The 20,960-nt window shown below is 38.1% G+C and overlaps 1 protein-coding gene across 1 annotated transcript in view; it reads left to right on the top strand.

The window, feature by feature from the left end:
• LOC105270266 (uncharacterized) overlaps positions 1–20,960 on the top strand; it is a 40,976-nt gene that overhangs the window by 7,914 nt on the left and 12,102 nt on the right. The window lies entirely within an intron of this gene.

Below are 20,960 nucleotides of genomic sequence, written 5' to 3'. Positions count from 1 at the left end.
GACTATTTTATTTGTTCGTGGAACTAGAGGGACAAGATCAATGGGATGAATCGAAAAAATAAAACATTCGGCTTTTCACTTTTCTCTCGGTTCTTCAATAAATCCAATAACTTCTCTACCTCTTACCGTGGAATTCCTATAAATCAGAAGCACTGACTTGCTTCACCCTATTTTCCGCATAGCTATCGAAGTATTTTACCTCGAGTTGTGAAATCTCGTTGAGATAACTGGGAGAGAGCCGTCATTTTACGTCTGTTTTTCAGTGGTTCGTTCTGTTTTTTCATTTAGAATGGGAGTAATTTTTTTGGGTTTTCCTTTGAAAAATTCAGTGAGAAAAATAATGGGGACTTGGAGTATTGACATGTGAAAAATTTTCGTCCCAGTGTTTCTTGACCCAGTGCATTTGGTGCACACGTGTCAGCCTCATGTTTGCATTTGACCATGCAAACTGCTACGACCGCTGGACCTGCATTCCCGACAACTTATGGCCCAATGGTGCAAGGTATGCATCCTGTTGCTTTAACACCCCGTCGTTTCTACCCTGTATATTTGTATGTGTCTGGATGGTGTGCGTCAGATCAGCAGCTCTTGGGTTAGCGTTAATGATGATTAACGTGCATACGGTGAAATTAATCCGCCAACGGATGGCTGATGTCGCACCCAAAGCCAGGATATTGCGTTAGTCTCCATTCAATTTCCTCGAAATTCAATCGTTGACGTATGCTCAGCATTTCCACAATGATAACATCAAGGATTTTCTGTAAATCAGTTATTTGGGTTCAGCATTGTTGGGTATAATTGGAGGTTGTGATAGAGTTCTCGTAGACAGTGAAAGTGGTAGCTAGAAATTTTCACCGAGTGTCGAGTTGGAGTTGTCTATCGAAATAAAATATAAAATGTCTTCATGAAATTCGACTGACGCCCGTGAGGGAGTGAAAAGAGACAAGAATCGGATATTTTCTCGGATGCAGGGGGTGAGTCTTTGAGAGGATATTACGTGGGGTTGAACATGCAGGAGGGGATGGGAGGGGGTTTGAGGGGTTGGGGGAAAGTAGAGTAGGTGTGACGACTTTGGCGACGAGACGATATTACATTCTCGTCATGCGATCATTTCCATGAGGAGTTAGGAAGCAACCTAGTGTCGGTTCGGGCTTGCACATTCAGAAGAGATGCTCCGAAATTCGTGTTCGTTAATCGGCTCCATAAACGATGGGGTTGATGGTCCTGGTTCGGTATTCGGGGAACTATCGACTCGGTAGTTGATATTGAAATTCAAATACTTGACAGGATTCAGTTAACAGGGAGATAAATTGAGGAGTCAATGGGTCCTACCAAGTCGAGAACATGATCATCACGTTCATGCATTATTGGAAATAACAGGGAATTTATAATTGTCTTCTATTTTTGTACCGATCGTTTCAATTGCTATTTTTTCAATACTCGATATGAAATTATTCGTGAGAGAATTATGAAACGTAGTGCACGTGAAGTATAAAAAACGTGAAAATTCGTTTTAAAAACAATTGTTTATAGAGTTGATTGATTTTTTCTTTTGTGGGGAATAATAATAATTCCGGGAAATACAGAAAACGCTATTCACGAGAGGATGACGAAACACCGGAGACATTGTGGAGGCAGTCTTGCACATCCTCGACACCTCAGTCTGAAGTTTTTTTTTTCCTCTCGTACCCGTTTTACGTACCATCGATCAAGGTGTACCCAGTGTTGCGTGTCAAAGCGGCTAGACGACAGAAACCCAAAACTTTCAGTTATTTTTTTATTCCCTACTGTCCAGGTGTTTTTTATTTCCCGTCTCCTTCTCAAGAGGGCTCAGTAAAACATTGACAATTTACTGTCACTTATCGTAAACAGTAAATTTACGATCGAATCGAGTGAATTCAATTGTCGACATCGTTTACATCCTTCTGGGCATTGATGGGGGGTCTGACGCTCCAGTTTCCGGTGGTTTATCGGTTCAATAAAACTGGGGTCAGACTTTTTCGGTGTTTTCCCATTTTCCAAATCAGAACAAGTGATAATCTTTCAATTTTCCGACGTTTCCAATAAAAATTCGCCATTCCGAAAACTCAAAGAGTAAATAAATCCCTGAAATTAGTTCAATTATTCATTAAAAAAATCCGTAAAATTGTTGAATTGTTGACTCCCTCGAGAATTCATCAATTCCTGAAAATAAAACCGTTTCTCCGGATTTTCTCGTTTCGCGCTTTCTTTTTTCATTTCGTTTTTACTCATTTTTCCGTAGTTGTTTTGTAACAATTCCGTTGCACTATTATTCATCATCATTATAACCAGTAAAAAACGAGAGAAAAGTGTACACCATGAAATATGGGAGACCTGGGGTGGGCTGTGCAGTAGGTTGTATGTATTTTTACAGTTAGCCCCCGCAACCGCGCACTATGTCTCACATTACTCACATGTTACTTCTGATTTTGTATATGTCATCTCAATTACACAGCTTCATGCGCATTACAATGTTATGTGCTTACGTAATATGAGCGAATCGTCCGGGATTTCATAAGATTTAATGCGATGAAATTAACCGCTCATTCCTGTCAAACTAATGAAATTTTGAGACACCACCAGAAATATTCTATTATTACAAAACAATTCGCGTAATTCACAAAGAGAAATTACGAAATCGTTTACGAAATTTCCCAGAATTTTATCTTTCCGCGAATTATCTTTCAGGTGTCATTCCTGTATATTTTTTTTCTTTTCATTTTTAAATTCTGCGAACGCTCTGAATTAAGCAGGGAGATTGGAGAAACTAGACGCAACAAAAATTAGAATTGAAAAGATGAATAAAAATACCAGAGGAATAGTCAAGGAGTCTTGGAATTGGAAAAGTTCCTGGGGACGAGAACGGAATTCTGTCTGGGGGGTTTTCATTAGCATCGGCCTATCGCCACTCGGAATTTTGAAAAACTTCCACTGGAATTAAATCCTAAATTAAAAACCATAAATACGGCGGGTGTTATGCCGTTTTTTTCTCTCGATGCAACACATTAGCCTCAGGAGAAACGAACGATGACAGTTTTATGAGGGCTCGTTTAAAGGTGTTCTTAATTCCCGGCACGTTCACCTATTCGTATTTTATTCCATTTTATTTTGCCCTTCCGAAAAAATAAACATTACGACAATGTGTAGGACGGCTCTTCTTTTTTCTGTGGAAGTGGGTTAATTTATCTGGGCTTCGTGGCATCTTGCTATTTGTGAAAACACAATTTTTCGCGTCATTTAGTGAATCGGGGAAAGCTGCGCGGATTATTTCAAGGAAGAGAAATTTTTCCACCGAGAAAATTTAATTATCCACTGACCCACTCCATGAAGTCATTTATTCAAAATTTATTCAAATATTAATTCCCCGGGATTTTTCATTGAAATTTCATTACCGAAAATTATCAAGTTCAATCTAATTTCCATTAACTCTAATTTTCAAATCAAAATCAGATCCATGTAAATATAAAATGACATACGTAGTTCAGATTTGATTTCCTGAAAATGACAGTTGGCTGTCCCCGTGTAATTATCATCTAATTTGTTCAACGAATTAATAATCGATTTAGACTATAAATGAATTCTTGAATACCGAAATGAATTGAAACGTGAAACGGTGTTGGACACCTTCTGGGATGATGAAAAAACTCCGGATATTGGAATAAAGATATCAGATGAGTCTTTGCGGTGTGGGATTAATAAATAAACCGACAAGTGTATTTATTACCCCGAGGCAAAGTTAATTAGTCAGACCGGTGGGCAGCAATAACTTGCAGTGGCTTATGACTTCATCCACTTATTTCTCATAATTTTTTTTTCCCCCTGAACCTGACATCCTGGTACATCCACCCCCCCCTCACCTATTTTTAGTTATTACACGTTTAATTTGTTTATTTCGACTGTACAACAACAGCACATTGAACTCGTCTGTGACGCGAATGTAACGTCCATTTCATTTTGAAATCTCTTCTCTGTTTTTCGTGTCATTCCGATGGAAATGGCTATGGCGGCCTCGGGGAATTGTTCAAGCTGATTGTTTAACTGACGTAAATGCCGAGTGCTTTTATGACAGCGTAAAAACCAATTTTTTTGTATTAAAATTTATGAGGGAATTTCATTACAAAAATGTCGGACGAATGTCGTGATGTCTAGGGGCATCAAATATCTAGAAGTGAAAACCTCATTTTCTCGGCGATCATCCCTGCTAAATCCTCGCTATTTTTTATCCTTCGACTTTTCAATTCGTTATATTTTGTGGGATATGTAAAGATTTTTTCTCCAATCCTTTCATTTATGGTCGGAACCCACATAAAATACAAATCAATTTTTTTAAAACTGCATTAAACAAATTTTCACAGTGAATAAATGACGAAAGAATTTCGCCTCCAACAGTAATAATTACGACAATAATTATTATTCTCATTCTTTTTTTCATAATTCAAACATTTCAATTGAAAGATTAAACTAATGAAAGTTTTTTAAATTTTTCCCAAATTTTTCAAAATTTATTGACAGCTTTCTGTCAGTGAGAATTAGCATTTAATAGTTGTAATATTTTTTAATCGACACAAAAGCCCGGAACCCCCGAGAAAAAATTGAGCTTCTCAATTTTCGCGTGTGCATTGTCACATATTTCACGAAAAGTAGAAACCCAGAAACACGGGATGCTCGTCTCGACGGCAGAAACACGCACAGGGTGGACGAAGAAAAAAAAAAAGTCAATTCATTTTTTCGCTTTTTAGTCGTTTTTGGCCGTTTTATTAGACACCGGGGATGCCAGGGACGCCTGCGTCGTCTACCCTTGGCGTTGCCCAGGGCAACCGATGGGGATGAATCTCCAACGACGCCCGGCGTCGAGTTTCCACAAGGCGGGTGGGGCTTTTACAACTCAGTGCGTTAAACGACGCCGAACTGACCACATACTATATCGATAATCAAATGTTTACGGTAATGCCGGCGTGCTTTTATTCCAACCGTGAAAATCCCAGGGAAATATGAGGAACTGATTATTTTTTTCTGTGACAGTGACACCCCGCATTTCTGGGGGAAAATATAAAGAAAACATTCGAGAGGATTGTCGTGAGTACGAAGACATGGGGGATTTAGACTCAAATGTTAATAATTTTATAACAATTGGGACGAATAGGGACGGTTGAGATGAAAAATTGTTGCAGAATTATATAAAAGGGTTGAATCAAATTATTGTCCGTCGACAAAGTCACTTTTGAGATATTCAACGAGTTGAAAAGTCCGTTTGAAGGTATGATAACCATTACGGGATTAAAACTCCACCGAGCCGTACACTTATCTTGAAATTCTCTTTTTCTTCGTTACAACGACTACAGACTGTTATTTTCCACGATTAAACGACGGCACGTGGTCCGGTTTTCGCCCACTGACCCACTTCATACCGAATGCATCTCCATTTTTTTTTTCTCATTCAATTAACCAAATGTTCAGTGCAAATCTCATAATAATTCGCGTCATTCCCATGGGTAAAATCGATTAAACCATTACTATTCAACATTTAGTTACATGTTCAGCAATTATCCGGGAAATTTAACGAGCCACAAAAATCCGAGTAAATGGGCAAATAACGAGTCAATTGTGTTCGATTATCCGATCGACCGATCGATTCTAATTATCCCTAAACTTGAAAACTCTTTCGGCTTGAATCAGACTGAGTGGGATAAATTCATACTCCATTTAAAATTAGTGCAGCACGTTATAATTAAAGAAAATTATTCAGTTTATTCGAGAATAAATCTTGGAGAAAGTAGAATTCACCGAGAGATTATCGTCCAGTGGCAGGATTTATCCAGTTAAATCCTATCAAAGTTCGTGGACTGAGAATCGACTAAGCAGGGTACTTAGGCTATCCAATATTCCCCCTGGGTTTTCGGTTTAATTGATTAAGGGAACGATTGAACTCGAATTTCAGATGGGATAACATCAAACCCTAGTACGACTACGTCTTTCCACCCTTTGCGTGTTTCTCTCTGCATCCGGTAGCAATATCTATTATTTATTGAACGACCGGGTGATGGATTAAGAAAAACTCAAGACTATTTATAGATTAAACACTGGGATTACACATTAATTAATTCTGCTCGGAGAAAAATCAACTCTACATTTTTTTCCATCCGGATATAAAAATTTCTTTCTAAAAAATTCGTAATCCCTTTTTTTCCATCTCAAGTTTTACGAATTTTTTATTAAAAAAGCATATTAACGATTAAAAATGAGAATTGATAATTCAGCAATGAGAGAAATTTTCCGGCAATTTTCCGCGATTCAAGCGCAGAAATATTATTCTGAATAATATTTCAGGTTAAAATTTGCCTTTAACCCTCGAAAATCCCATCAAAACAATATCCTTTAATTTCCACGACCGCCGGAACCGACGTTTAATTGTTAAAACCATCATCGCAGTCCGTTTGTAATGGATCCGCGGGTTTATTGAAAATACCAATGTACGGGTTGCAAGCATCACACGTATATAATTTCCATGTATTCTTCATAGATCCCCGCATCCAAAATTCATAACCGCGCTGTTAATTTAAACCAACATGCATCATCCAGTAAATTCACCGTACATTCTATTTAACTGCGCATTCATCTTAGTTAATGTGTCAATTGAGTACAATTCTATGCGATTAAATCAACAATTTGACCAACTCGCCAAATGAATCATTGTTTCAATTAAATTTTTATTCCAACCCGGATATTTGCCCCCTCTGATTGCCTTTTTTTTTGCAATTACACACCCGTGCATTTTTCATTCCATTACGCAGTATTAATGAACAATTATAGTCGTATCAGGGCCACTGACCAAAAAAAAAAGAGCCAAGAGATTTTTAATTTCAATTAAACAATCAGTTTGTTCCTCAAAACAGTCGAATTAATTTTTTAATCAGTGCAGGTGCACTTTAATTAAATTCATTTCAGCTCGATTCGTCAGAAACTTTGAACCTGACGGAATATTCAGTCTCTCGTCGTGTCCCAAACTTTTAAATCTCCCCCACGGTATCAATGAAAAATATTGGAATTGCTCCGATGTTTTCAGAAGGAAATTAAAAGTTTTTAACAATCCCAATTTTCAACGCAGCCCATCATTTTCATCGGCCGTGGAAATTTTCAATTTCCGCTGGTTGACGAAATTCCATTGTGAATATTGATCAAACTACTTCCACATGCGTCACCTACACTCATCCGACGAATATCCATCAGAATGGAAAATTATTTTCTTTTTTTTTTCCTTCTACTCTCACGTTTTGATTACCCCAGGAGAGGTGCACGTCCCTGACAGCAGCTAGGAACAATTTGCTTTCCCTTTCTTTGAGTTATCTGGAAATCAAACGTTGGACGATCAATTCAGGGAAATTGATTTGTAAATATCACTCGATGTGAATATCTCTATTTACTTTCGAGTGTGTGCCCTTTCGGGGTTTCCAGTTTTGTTTCCTTTCCTATTCGATGATACGCGCAACAAACAAAATAATTCCAGAACTCCAAACAAACAGCTCATTATTTTCTCCTTCCGACTTTGTTGACGCCTCATCGATTATATTAATCGTATTGAGATGCAATATATATAATATGAGGAATATTTAATAGATAATATGTGAATATAAATATGAATGTTAAATACTGAATTACGGAATCGTTAATTAATCAGAAGTTTAACAATATATTTACCTCCCGCGATTGACAAACGTAAACAATCAATCGGAAGTTAATTAATCAAGTCCTGAATGAAATAACAGTCGTGAACATTTCCATTCAGAGTTAATTATTTCCCTAGTGTTCCCTGAAAATTATAAAAAAACGCGTAAAATTCCTGAATTTCCTCGAATTTTCATAACTATTTTTCCATTAAATCTGATTTAGGGTTGCTCTCAGGGATTGACTCGGAAAATTTTTTATTTTTCTTGAAATTTTGAGAAATTTCAAACTTCTAATAGTTTATTGGTGTTTACATAGAGAGTTGTTGGATCGATTGTTGACTCAAGATTTTTCTCGTCGAGGAGATTTCGCCTCTGGTTACGAGTTAGTTACTTCCTCCCTCGCTCGACTTCCGGTTTCCCTCCCCCATCCCCTCGTTATCGACCTTTGAAAATCCAATCCCATAGGGTAAAGTAAAAAAAAAATATTCCTCTCATTAATTGCTGACGAACTCCAATTCAATATTCTTCAGACGTAACTCAAAGAATTGCCTGGGGATAAAATCCCGCATCAAGTAAAAAATCCATTTTTTCTTTACGCTCGACAAAAGTAAATTTAATCCTAAAGGATATCGATGCATTTGTCCAAAGTTTCCTCAACATCTCGGCGGACTGAAAAGACTGAAGTTTGCCGCAATTTCAGCGATTCAAACTCCAAGGCAAAGAAAAAAACTTGCGAGAGAAGATATCTATTCAGTTGAAAACTAGCGCATGAGAATCCTGAGAATTTTTACCCTATTTTTATGAGAGCAACTTTCCATTTGTTTTCCCTGTCCTAAAAATTCACTGAAGGACATTCTGTTGTTCACCCTCAGCTTCAAACTTTTTTACAATTTTCCAACAATTCCCTTACAATTATTCTACAATTTATCTCATCGTCATTATGACGGATTGATATACTATTTATTCCACAATTTTTCAGGGAGTACTTGGCAGGACTGAGTGGGTGGTGTTAAAAGGCTTGAGTGGTATATGAGAGCTGTAATATATGCTGGGGGTGGTTATGTATAAGGCACTTGCGTGAATCCACTGTGAGAAAAGCTTTCATTCGTCTCGAGAACCCACCACTTGTACCACCAGAGTGGACATTTTGTTTTTAACTGTCGTCCATTATTATTCAACAACAGATGCAAGAATTTTCCCCAAATACCTGAAATTATGGAAATTTCCGATAGCAGAAAAATTCTTGATCAATTCATTTCCAAATCCATCGATCTAGACATGTTTATTTTTTCTTCTCTCGTTTAATTCATGATTATTTATCATTGGTCATGAATAATTGATAGTTTTGTTATTTCATTTTTGAGTATTTAACTGTGGAGACGTAGAGTTTCCGGGTAAAAAAAAATATTTCCCATCCCGACAATTATCCAGATAGGTATTAATCATTCCTAGATTTTCTCGGATATATACATCTCTAAATCTTCCCCCAGGTACTCCGTTGTCGGATACCTATTCCCAGCAACAGCCTGAGAGAAACATGAATGCATAATTCGAGATATCCGTGTACCACGTACACCGTACGTGTCCCCATATATTCCACACCCTGGGCTTCCAAAAATGTCGTGCATTTATTTTTCCTGTTTTTTTTTCACTCATTTATTTTATTTATTGAAAATAGATATCCTCCATTTGGATACTCCGTTGTCCGGGGGAATTGGAGAGTCAAATGAAAATGACAAAAGGGAAATAAAAAACGTAAATATGAAATCGATGGATGCACTCGTGCGTAGACAGGACACGAGTTAATATACAGGATTTACGGTATTGGTGTCGATGTCGATTTGAGTTCATTGAGAGCACTCGGTGCAAAAAAGAAAAACCCTCAATATATTTGAGATTTTCCCCTTTTTATCCCAATAATTTTCCATAAATTCGAGATATTCTACTCGAAATTTTCAATCTGATTATGGAGGGGTGAATTTTTTCGAAATATCTCCGAAACTAAAAGAGATATCGAATTTCATGACATGATCTTTATCAAAGATCTCAACCAGATCTGCAAGAAAGGATTTATCGAAAATTTCGCTATTCCCCATAATTTCGGAAATATTTCCCAAAAAGTGGACTCTCAGCAATTTCTCCCATTAATTTTTGCCAATTGAATTTGCTAATGAATTTTGTATAAATTACAATTAATTTCAACGAGCCTGAGGCACTTATTTAGACTAATTATTTCTCATCAAAGAATGAAATGAAAATTCGTAGTGACTTTTAAAATCTCTAAAAATTCCCGAAATCGTTAAAAATTCCGTAATTTCCTGAAACTAACTCTTTTCATCCCACAGACAGATAAAAAGGTGGGAGAGTTAAAAGAAAAATGCCAGTTAGAGAAATCCAACGGCCACTTGATCTCCCGTTTCTCCCAGGAACTCCAGTCCCTTCAACTTCACAATTTTACTCTCAACTTGTCGGTTTATTTATTTCTTCGCAGTTTGCTCACAATCAGATAGGTCATACAGAAAACTTTACGGCGAACAATTCTCTCTGGCAATTCTCATTTCCAACAGCTTCCCCTTTCCCTAGAAATAGTTATATAAAGGATACGACAAAGTCGAAGAGTCACTGTGGCATTCTCTCGTTCGCATTTCTGTTCGATTCGAAAACTATCCCACGACTTTAAACTCCACTGTCGTATCTTCCTCATACTCTTACCCAAAAGTTGGGGGTAAAACCAGACTGATCTCACTTGTATGGTAGAAATATACTCTGAAATGCATTTGTATGTGCCTGGAGACATGCCAGGTTCATGGTATTTCTCGTGGAAAATCATATCAACGAAGGGAAAATTATATTTCAGTTTTCCCGAGGAACAAATCCTTGCATTTGACTATTTTCCTTTTCTCATCTATTTTCATTTCTCCAAAAATTTCCCATCCTATTAATTCATCATTTTAACACTCATTACCGCAAAATTAAATCGCCCAAAATTAAATCCAAATCCAAATTAATAAATTCTCGTATCGTGTCCCGGAAAATTCTGGAATTTCGTTGATAAAAAATAAAAAATATCTGTTGAGCAACTTCTATGATCAATCACTGATTGGAAATCCACGACGTACACTCGTCCGTCAATTCAAACCGGAAATCGATCAGGTCGCTCTCTATTGGTATATTCCCCATGTGTGGAAAGGGAATCGAATTTTCCTGCGGTGAAATAGGGGAAATGGAAACGTTAATAGGCTAAATCCAAACGACCATCGCATCTGTCATGATGCGCGAGTCCTCCCTCTGGTTTTTTTTCTCCTTTTCTTCACTCCGCGAATATAAAATTTCCTCTGTTTTCTATTCGTCTTTCTCTCAATTTACATTCTGTGTTCAAAGGAAACAAACTGCCAGCGGGAATTTCTCCCATTTCCTCTTGTATTTACGTTCGCCATTCGCGAAGTGGTGGAAAAAAATTTGTCCCTCAAACATCGAACACTTTATTTAATTCAAATACCATTGATTTCCGTGAATTCCGCATTTCAGCCATACAAATACATTTTTCCACTCCGAAAACATTAAAAAAAAACTCGCACACGAAACCCAAATTTCCATTTTTCCCGGACTTTCCCGAATTTCAAAGTCATTCCCAAGAAATTCCAATCACCAATTCATAATTACTCTCCGTGAATATTTAAACTTTTTCTCTCGGTTTTCAAATTAAAACTTCCCCTTTTTTTTAATAGAATAACGTAAAGTTCATTATCCAGAATAGAATAGTTTCTCACCCTTTATCGAATTGCCATTATCATGCGATTTAAAGTTGAGAAAATTCCATCGCTCCTTTCTTACACTTATCGGATTAAACGAGGGGGTGGGTGGGTGTTTGGGTGATAGGGGTTGGAAGGGGAAAAGGGGGAGAGGTAAAGCTTATCGGAAGGCGTCCATGTGCGCGTTTAACACATCATGATGATGGCACGTCGTTAAATCCGATCGTTTCCTCGTTATCCTCAATCCGCCAACTTTACACCGCCTCACAGCCATCTGTTGTACTTTAAACATAAACAAAAAAAAGCCTGAACAAGTGCGATGTAAACCTGCTGATGGCAATGATTCTTGTGATGTCCACTGATACACTTGAATCTATCACAAACTGCACGTAACAACTTTCTTGTTAACCGTTTCTTCATTCCACTGGTGGCTAAATTGCCGGATGTAATTCCCGGGCTGAATCTCGAGGGGTAATTTTCATTTATTCTAATTCCATCATTACAGGGACATGTCGGGAATTTTTTTTTATTGAAAAAAAAAATATCGAAGTTCTGAGTATTTTGATAATTCGGTTATTCTGTTTTAATCGATAACCATTTGTACACGCCAATTAAATAACAAATTGAAGAATTTATCGCATCAATAATGAAGCTGTTTGATTGGATAATTAAAATGAATGACTGGTGGAGGGAAAGCGTCGGTCCATTGATTTCTCTTTTCTTCTTTCCTTGAATATCTTTCGAGAAAAAAAAATCGAGAGGGGCGAGCGGATAAAGAGTGAAGCGTTAAAACTTTAATTAACTTTGGTAAAATTACGTATCGCTAGTTGCAGGCTAATGGGGCAGAAAAGGCAACAAATAACTTGAATCCATTGGAGCTATCTTGGCACTTGCCAGAGAAAAACTGCATCCTGGGACTTCCTCACTGGTTTCATTCCCATTTCATTTTCCCGGAAAATCCAATAACAATAAATTATGGAACAAAGGGAGGGCTGGAAAAAAAAATGATTGCGCTAAAAGGGATGAAAATATTATTCGCCGGGATAAACGTCGGAGGGAATCCGTACTGTCTTTATACGTTGGATTACGAAATGCAGATGGCCCCTGGAATTACACCTCGACTCTCGGATTTTCGATTATTTATTGTCCCTGTAGTACCTATGAAATCCCACTTGCTGCTAAATTCTACGGCTCTTAAGCTTCAAAGTAGTGTATGAAAGACCTTCATCCATTGTTCCACCATTCTGGCTCACTCCATTCAGACTTCCCTGGGAATTTTATCTTCTTTATTACAAACTTCATCTGAAAATTTAATGAACTCCCCCATTTTCAATCCGCCATGTCACCCACTCCCTCAAGATAATTAGGAATTCCGCTCTTCAAGTGGTAATTTATTAAATTATTGATCCCGTGTACGTCATGGTTGTCAAATAAATAATGGATTGATTTCCATTAATTTTAGCCAAAGGGAATTCCGGGGAAATTCTTTCATCAAACGTGAAATTCAGCTTTTGCTTTGATTCAATCATTCGTGCAACAGAATAATTGAAAATCCTTGACAATTCGGAATTCATTTCGGACAAATTAATTGGGACAAAGAATGAAATACCGGGTGAAACCCCCAATGATTCCCTGATAACGAGAGAAGTCCTCGAAAAAAAAAAACATTCCGTCATCGAAAATTCTCTGGACAATTGAAATATATTCAGCCACTCGGGAATTAATTGAACATTGAACTTCCATTTTAATCATTTGCACTCAACAAGACATGAACACCTGGTAAATTGTTGGAAAATGTTGACTCGGAGGGAAACCAGTGAATTATGCGCAAACGGATGAGCATGTACATCACGAAAATACAATTCCACATCTGTGCAAAAGGTTACAATGATTTCCACCATTTGACCAGTTATTCCCGTATATTCGTTGAATAAACATATATTAAAGTTGCTCGGCAATTGAATTTACCGTAGGCGTATCCAGTGAAATCCCTGACATAACAAAAAACAAACATAAACCACCGTTTTCGGAAATGGTTGTATTGTTTACCGAGCGTATTTAGGTCAGTGTTGTCTAAATATCCGACATAAATTTTTGGGGTGGGGTTTAATTACTGAAACGTACGTGTAGTTAAGCTCTGTGAAAATTTGCGAGGGCACGCGGTTATTGGTGTACCAGACACACGAACAAAAAAAATTCGGGAAAACTGAATAATTTCGCCATAATTACGAGGGATTAATTATTCGCCAACCGTGCAATTTATCATATTTTTTTCTTTCGTTGTCCCTGGTCGTTTTTCCCGTCCATTTGAATATTAAATTCTCACATAAATTTTATGGAAATCGATATGAATATTAAATACTCCCATTGAATGCGCCCTCAATTTTTTATTTCATCTAAAAAAATAACAATAACCGCTCAAAACCTCAATTATCCCAAAAAATATGAATTTTAGGAGAAAATCTCAAGAGACATTTTTCATGGGAAATTTAAAGACTCGCAAAAAAGTTCTCCGAAGTTTTCTTCTGAGATCGATGATTTTCGAGATAAATCGATTTTTCTTCCACAATTTCTGAAATATTGAGAGAATTTTTTATCCATCTACTGAAAAATGATAAAGATGGCGGAAAAATAGAATTAACAGTGATAATTCACGTGGAGTAATTTGATATAACTAAAGCCCATGGATATTTCATGTGTTCAGTGGAGCTGAACTTGAAATATATCCCAGAAGATATAAAAAGAATCGGAGGGGTTGAATCCTCCAGACGTCGAGATTCACGACATTCATGGTGCATTAAATGGAAATGATGGTTTTATACGGTCTCCTAGTCCTCGGTATGCGGGTTACTCGATTCAAACTCAACCCCATCCCCATGCTTTACTTATAAACCACGACGGGTTTTATAAATATTTAACAGCTCCGACTCACATCCCTTTCACCCTCGGCTTCTCCTCTTGGTTCACGCCGTTTTCACCACATTGAGTTTATACCGAGCTAAAATAAAAGAAAACACACATTATAGCCCCGGGTTTACCCCTCACCCCCTCATCACGAGATTGAAAATAATTCAAATAATAAATTCTCCAAAACCTGCAACAATTTTTCACAAAAAAACCGCCGCCCTTTCAAGATGAAATTGTTTTTTTCAATTCACAGTTAAATTTCCCCCCAATTTTTCCATCCGAATAATCAACAATTGATAAAAAAAAAATGAGAAGAATTTCTCCGAGAAATGGTGATAAATTATCTTCCAAAAAAAATTTGGCACGTGCAAGGAAATAATTCCAGTGGGAACGGACAGTGAAAAAATTTCCATCAGACATGAAGAATAGATGAAAAAAAAATGCTGCAGTCGGGGTCAAGGAGGGAAAAGGGAGTGAATGAGGTGTCAGTACGTGGTGAAGAAATATTGGAAAAAGCCTCACGATAGGTTGCCTGCAGAGCGCCGGTACCAGGGGGTCGCCGGAAGGCGGTGGTGGTGGTGTTGGTATGTGCTGTGTACTGCAGGGTGCCGACAGAGTATGTCCCTCAACAGCTGGAGACAAACACAACGGCTATTCAAATACAGCTAACTGTGGTACACCAGTAACAATCCATGATCTACCACTGGAGTCACTGTGGGCAGCTGGTCTCGACGATGGCATGGGTTTTCCCCAGCGTTGTTCATACTCGAATCATCACACAATACCAACAATACCAACAACACCATCGGCCAATCCTGAAGAGACATGGCGAGACAGAAATCCACCCTACAGGTACATCCACGCTCTCCTCCCCCCCCTCCAAAAAAAAACCAATCCAAATTGGAAAAATGCATCTCCAACAAGTCTTCCTTTTTTCAACTTACTTCAACTGTACCATCCACCATAAAAATATAATTTTTATAAAAATTTCTATCGAAATTTGACGCCTGAAAAGCAAGACTTGTCCAAGAGCTCTGCAGTTTTTCCAATGTACTTTCCTTGTTTATGACGTGATCGAGCGATCAAAAATAAATGGAAAAAAGTGAAACGAATGAGAAAAAAAAGGTATTGGGATTCCCCGCAGAACCCCAACGACATCCACCGGAATTGGATCCTCGATAACGGATGAGATATGGACATCGGCGAGTGAGAGGAAGTTTTTTCGCACGTCGACAACGTCAACGGGCATTGGATCGTCGTTGAACCTCCACGAGAATAATCGATCCCTGGAGTCTCACGATGATTTCTACCCGACTGACGTGGAGGATAAGGATAACAGACGATCCTATTATCAGACAACACCGACGACCTCGGGCATCGGCTCTTCCACTGAGAAAACACAGTCCATCGGTGGCTCCAGGTCAAGGGATTTGCCTGCACACCTGTGGTCAGGTGCCATGGAGGGAGGATTTGCCAGGTACAATGCTGTCAAATCCCTGCAGACGATCACCAGACAGCCAAGACCCAATCACGACTGGGTCAAGACTGAGAGAATCGCAAGGTTCACCAAACACCGGACCATCAGTCAATCACCGGATTTCGATTCCGAGGACATCTGGACGTCGAGACTCAATGATGTCTCTGGGTATGCCACCCAGAGGAGCCATCGCTGTCAGCACCAGACCAGGAGGAGTTTCTCAACTTCCATCATGGCTGATCTTGCTGGGACACCCTCTGACTCTCAGCAGAGCCTTGGCAGCCCGGAATTTCTGGTGAGTTCGACATTCGTACGTCGGCAATTCATTTGGAGTTTTTTTTTTTCTCAAAACTCCAGTTATTGGTAAAAATTATGAAATTTTGTGGTATTTTACCAAATAATTGGGATTTTTACGCAAATTTTAAAAGAGAAATTCTGGAATTCTACAGATTATAATAATTGAACTGAAATTACGAAAAAATCGGGGAATTCCAATTTTGGAATTCCGGAAAGACAAAAATTGTGGGAGAATCAGTAGAATTTTCATGTTGTGGCATCAGATCGAAGAATAGTTGTAGATAATAGCGTGAAAATTAGTGCCACACGTGGTCTGACTAATGGATTTTAATCAAACGCATTTTCCACAATTTCCTGAGGCGAATGTAGGGTACATTGGCCTTTATAATGGATATGCGGTGGTGCATCTGGGATGAGATAGCACCGCCTGTTTGTCTTTGGCAATCCCTTTCCCTCAGCACTTTTACCCATCGAAAATTTCACCGCAAACTTTTATCGTCCATCTAATCCGAAAAAATCTGCTTGTTCAGTCGCCGACGAAACGAAAATATTCCCAGATTATCATAATTTAATGCATTCATCCGTGCAAAATTCAACTGCACCAGTGCAAAGGGATAAATTTTGTTATCAAAGGATTGGTAAAAGTTCAATAGATGCATTAACGTGTAATACTCTATCTGCATTGGAGATGAAATTTCATTACCACCAGCTCGATATCGCTGGCATTTTCATTTGAAATTTAAATATCAACTTTAATTATCAACTTTTGATGAGAGTCTCCATAAATCCCGAGTATACGACCCGTTCTCAGGTGTCAGAACGATTTTTCCATTAATTCATTTACAACGCAATTTCGATATTTTAAAATAATGGAAATGAAAATGAAAATATTTATAGGTTTTTCCGTTTTCCATTAAACAATGCCAATTAATTTTAATGATTCCCACATTTTCGAATGATTAAATCAATGAAAAGGGATTTAGTTTCGATATTTAATAATAAATTGTTAGTTTGATAATTGAATTCGTTGAAATCGGAGTAATCGATACGTAAAATCCGTACATTCTCAAAGACAATTACGCGAATGAGACAATTTAATCCGCACCATCTGCGTATTTCCACGTTAATTTTTTTCATCGCCCCTCGTAGGATATAAAAAATATGGGCAGATGCATTCAACGTAATCGTATCTCGCGATTACCTTGGGGACCCAATTTTACCTCGAGCACTGCCCCGGAGAAAACTTTACGAGCGACACCGTAAGGTAGTTTTTCCAGAAGGGGGACAGACCTCCACCCAGCGTGACACCAAATGAAGACTATTTTTTTCATTTTTATTTGTTTCACCAGTGAAACTGTCACAAACTCACTGTCTCCCGGAATGCAACGGTATACTTCAACAGTTGAAATTATAAAAGTGGCTCGCATCAAGTTTTACGCTCATTCAGAATTAGGAAGCCACAAATTTCTCGGACGATAATGTCCAGATGGAAATACTCTGCCATTGTGCAACTGAGTTAGAGTTGATGGTGCTGAAAGTTTAGGCTCTCGACGTAATATCGGTGTGAAAGTTTAGTTTTAACCACCTGCAGAGTAGCAATGGAGATGTTTCCAAAGGTTGGATAGTCCATTTAATTTGGCGAATGCCTGGACAATTCCCTCGAGCCTTTCATTTTCCCCCAACATTGCATTTTAGTTGGTATTTCTCAGAAAAATTTGCATCCACCAGTTGATAATTCCCCATTCTATTTCAATTAAAATTCATTCTCATGATGTAACACTTAATTTTTTAATGTTACGAGTAAATCGTGTCACGAACTGTTAAATCGAAATCGGAGCTGAAGGAGTTCTGACAGCCGGACTTTGGGCACGTTCTGGCGATCGGACGGGTCATCGTTTCGTGATTTATCGTTGCTCAGTGCGACAATTGCACCCAACATACAGCAACTGCTGATAAAGTGCGCCATTTCTGCGCCATCGTGTCTCGAATATATTTCAACCCCGAGAATATGAAAGGGATGCTGATACGCGCTTGGCCCAGTTATTTTTCTTTCTCCTCTGCCTTCATTTTATTTTTCTCATCCCCTGAAAAAGGGAAATACTCCGCTATCGCATTTTCTTTTCGAATAATCGGCACAAGTCGGCTTTTAATGTCGCTCCCTTTACTGCCACGGCAAATTGGCATTTCACTCGAGATATCGAAATTCGCTCTCCGGGGCTTCTGGCTAGATGGGCTTGCGTGTCTCTATGCAATTAGTAGGTACTCTGATAATAATTATCCATCGTCTGTTGGAGAGAGAGGTTGCACTCACTGATGCTTCACGCTCTCATGATTTTCTCGCACGCGTACCTCTAGGTGCGGTATCACCAGCTGTCCATATAATCGCCTTTGCATTCGTCATTATCCTGAGAAAATGCTTCCGCCAATTGAAGCCTTTGTTTTATTGGTTTTTTATTAATCCCAACTCCGTCTACTTCAAGGTTTCACTTGGGTATTTACTATAATTCCGCTAATTCATCTCAATTTACTCTAATTAATTACCATAATTTTCATTCACAATTGAATTATGAAAACTCAATTTCAACTGATAATTCATGAATTAATTTCTTCAATTTCTCTAGTGCACTCCGTAAATTCTGGAAATTTGATTTCCTGTAGTTGAGAATCGATAGAATAATCCGCCGACCATTTAACGCGATAATTTCGCCTTGAAAAATTTCCATTCCCCTCGAACTAGGTTTCTTTAACTGCCGAGTGAAATAACAACAATTCCCAGGGAGTCTCGTTCAAACAATTTTGCATAATTCACCAACTGACGCAATGAATACAAATTCCCGCGAATAAATAGACATGAAAGATGCAAATTGTTAGCTATCCCCCAGCAACTGAAACTGTCTTGAGGATGAGGTGGATAAACAGAGGAAATATTTTCATGACAGGTTTGAAATACACGCCGAGGCAATTATTCAAGTTTTACCCATTCGGTGGTGAATAAATGTCAAATAAAATAAAATATTGAAACGAGGATTAAAAAATCATGTTGAATAACGATAGGCTGCATCTCCACTAGATCTTCCTACCGGCAATTAAATTAATTAGTTGTTAAGTGGCGCTTACTAGGTCGTTAACTACGCCTTGGTCGTCTACGCCGACTCGGTGCATGACATGAATTGGTAATTGTTAACAAAGTCCAAAGACGTACCTTCAATTATTCACAAGCAAAAGTGTTGATTAAATTTTCGGTGTTATAATACCATAATCTCGTCATTCGCCTCCCCACAATTTCGTAATTACTCCCATTAACTTCCAATCAAACAGTTACACAATATTCTTTTCTATTTTTATTTCACAAATATTTTACAATTACTTTTGTTACATAAAATTGGTAAATGCATACACAATAATTCTGCTTTTCCAAGTTCCCCTAAAGTCTGACGTTTGGTGGAGATTCTCCCTTGTAATATTTATTTACCTCAGGGCATGTAAAATCCAAAGAAAAGCCCGCGAATGCCGAAATTACTGGATAGCACGGCTCATGAAGGGGTCTCGAGTGTCGTCATTACAGAACCGCGTTTGTAATTCTAAATTAACGACAGAGTGGAACTAGCGTGTCACTCGCAGAGATAAATTACACTCGGGTGAGGCTGCACCGGTAATCGCAGTGATCTGTCAAGTGCACTGTAATCATCCGACTCAAGATCACTTTTCCCCACCCAAAAAAAAAAAAAAACAACCGAGGATAATCTTACATAAGTACCAAGGATGAATAAAAAATCCGGCAATTCTCCTGCGACGATAACTATTTTTCTCACCTCAAACTCAATTCCTGCAATTGGGTATTTATTTATTTGAGGTTACGATTGTTTAATTTACGATCCAGATAATTTATCAATAATTTTTTAAAAGAGATTGTGAAGGATGAATTGAAATAATTATTTCAATAATTTCAAATACTTATGGGAGTGGAAAAATTCAACGACAAATCATTCGAATGAAATTCTCAACAATACAAATCGCCGGGTGAATGGAATTGTAAAACTAGTATGTCGGAAAGATGTAGAAGTGCCTGTTGCAGACGAGAAAAAGCGAGAAGCCATAAAGCTCTCGACCTGGGGTCGTTTACACAAGGGCTCCCAAAAGGGGAAACTGAAAAACGGACTCAAGTAGAAATGCTCCATAGCTCGAGGAATTTTTTAACACAAGTGACTCTGTTAGTGCCAGCAAGCCCTAGTGTTATGGAAAATGGTTTTGTCCTCGCTCTCTGCTTGCTGGCCGTGGAAATTAACAAAATAATTCACGTTGCGAGAGACTGTTGTGAGAGAAAACGAAAACCCGTTGTTGAGACTCTGCAGGGCTTTTAAATCCCCTTTCCTTCATACATTTCCCTCAATGACTATTTCCACCGACTCATTCCCATCATTCTGATAAATTCCCAACTAATTCGCGATTATCCGGCATTTCTCGACTTCCGGTGGCAATTTTTTCCAAAAAAAAAAACAGCGAAAACCGCGAAAACCGCGAAAATTGCAAGTCAACTCCAAATCTTCTCTCAATCATCGATTTACCCCCAAAACCACGGATTCCACAAAAAAACGCAAGATATCTTTTTTGTACCCAATTAAATTGCCAACAAAAAAGATTCTCTAACATTTCCTCGTAAAATCAATATTTTCCGAGATTAATCGATATTTAGATCCAACGAACTACCGAAAAATCGCGACGCGTTATTGAATGTTTATTCATCCAAAAAAAAAAGAGAAAAATCGCAGTAAATTTTTCCAGCAGTCGATCAAATATTTTCCCCGGTCCCTCCCCAGGTTGATTCGTATTTGACGAGCAAAT

This window comes from Fopius arisanus, unplaced genomic scaffold (assembly GCF_000806365.1).
Source record: "Fopius arisanus strain USDA-PBARC FA_bdor unplaced genomic scaffold, ASM80636v1 scaffold00083, whole genome shotgun sequence".
NCBI lineage: Eukaryota > Metazoa > Arthropoda > Insecta > Hymenoptera > Braconidae > Fopius > Fopius arisanus.
The sequence above is the reverse complement of the archived record's forward strand: the minus strand, read 5'-3'. Positions and strand labels throughout refer to the sequence as shown.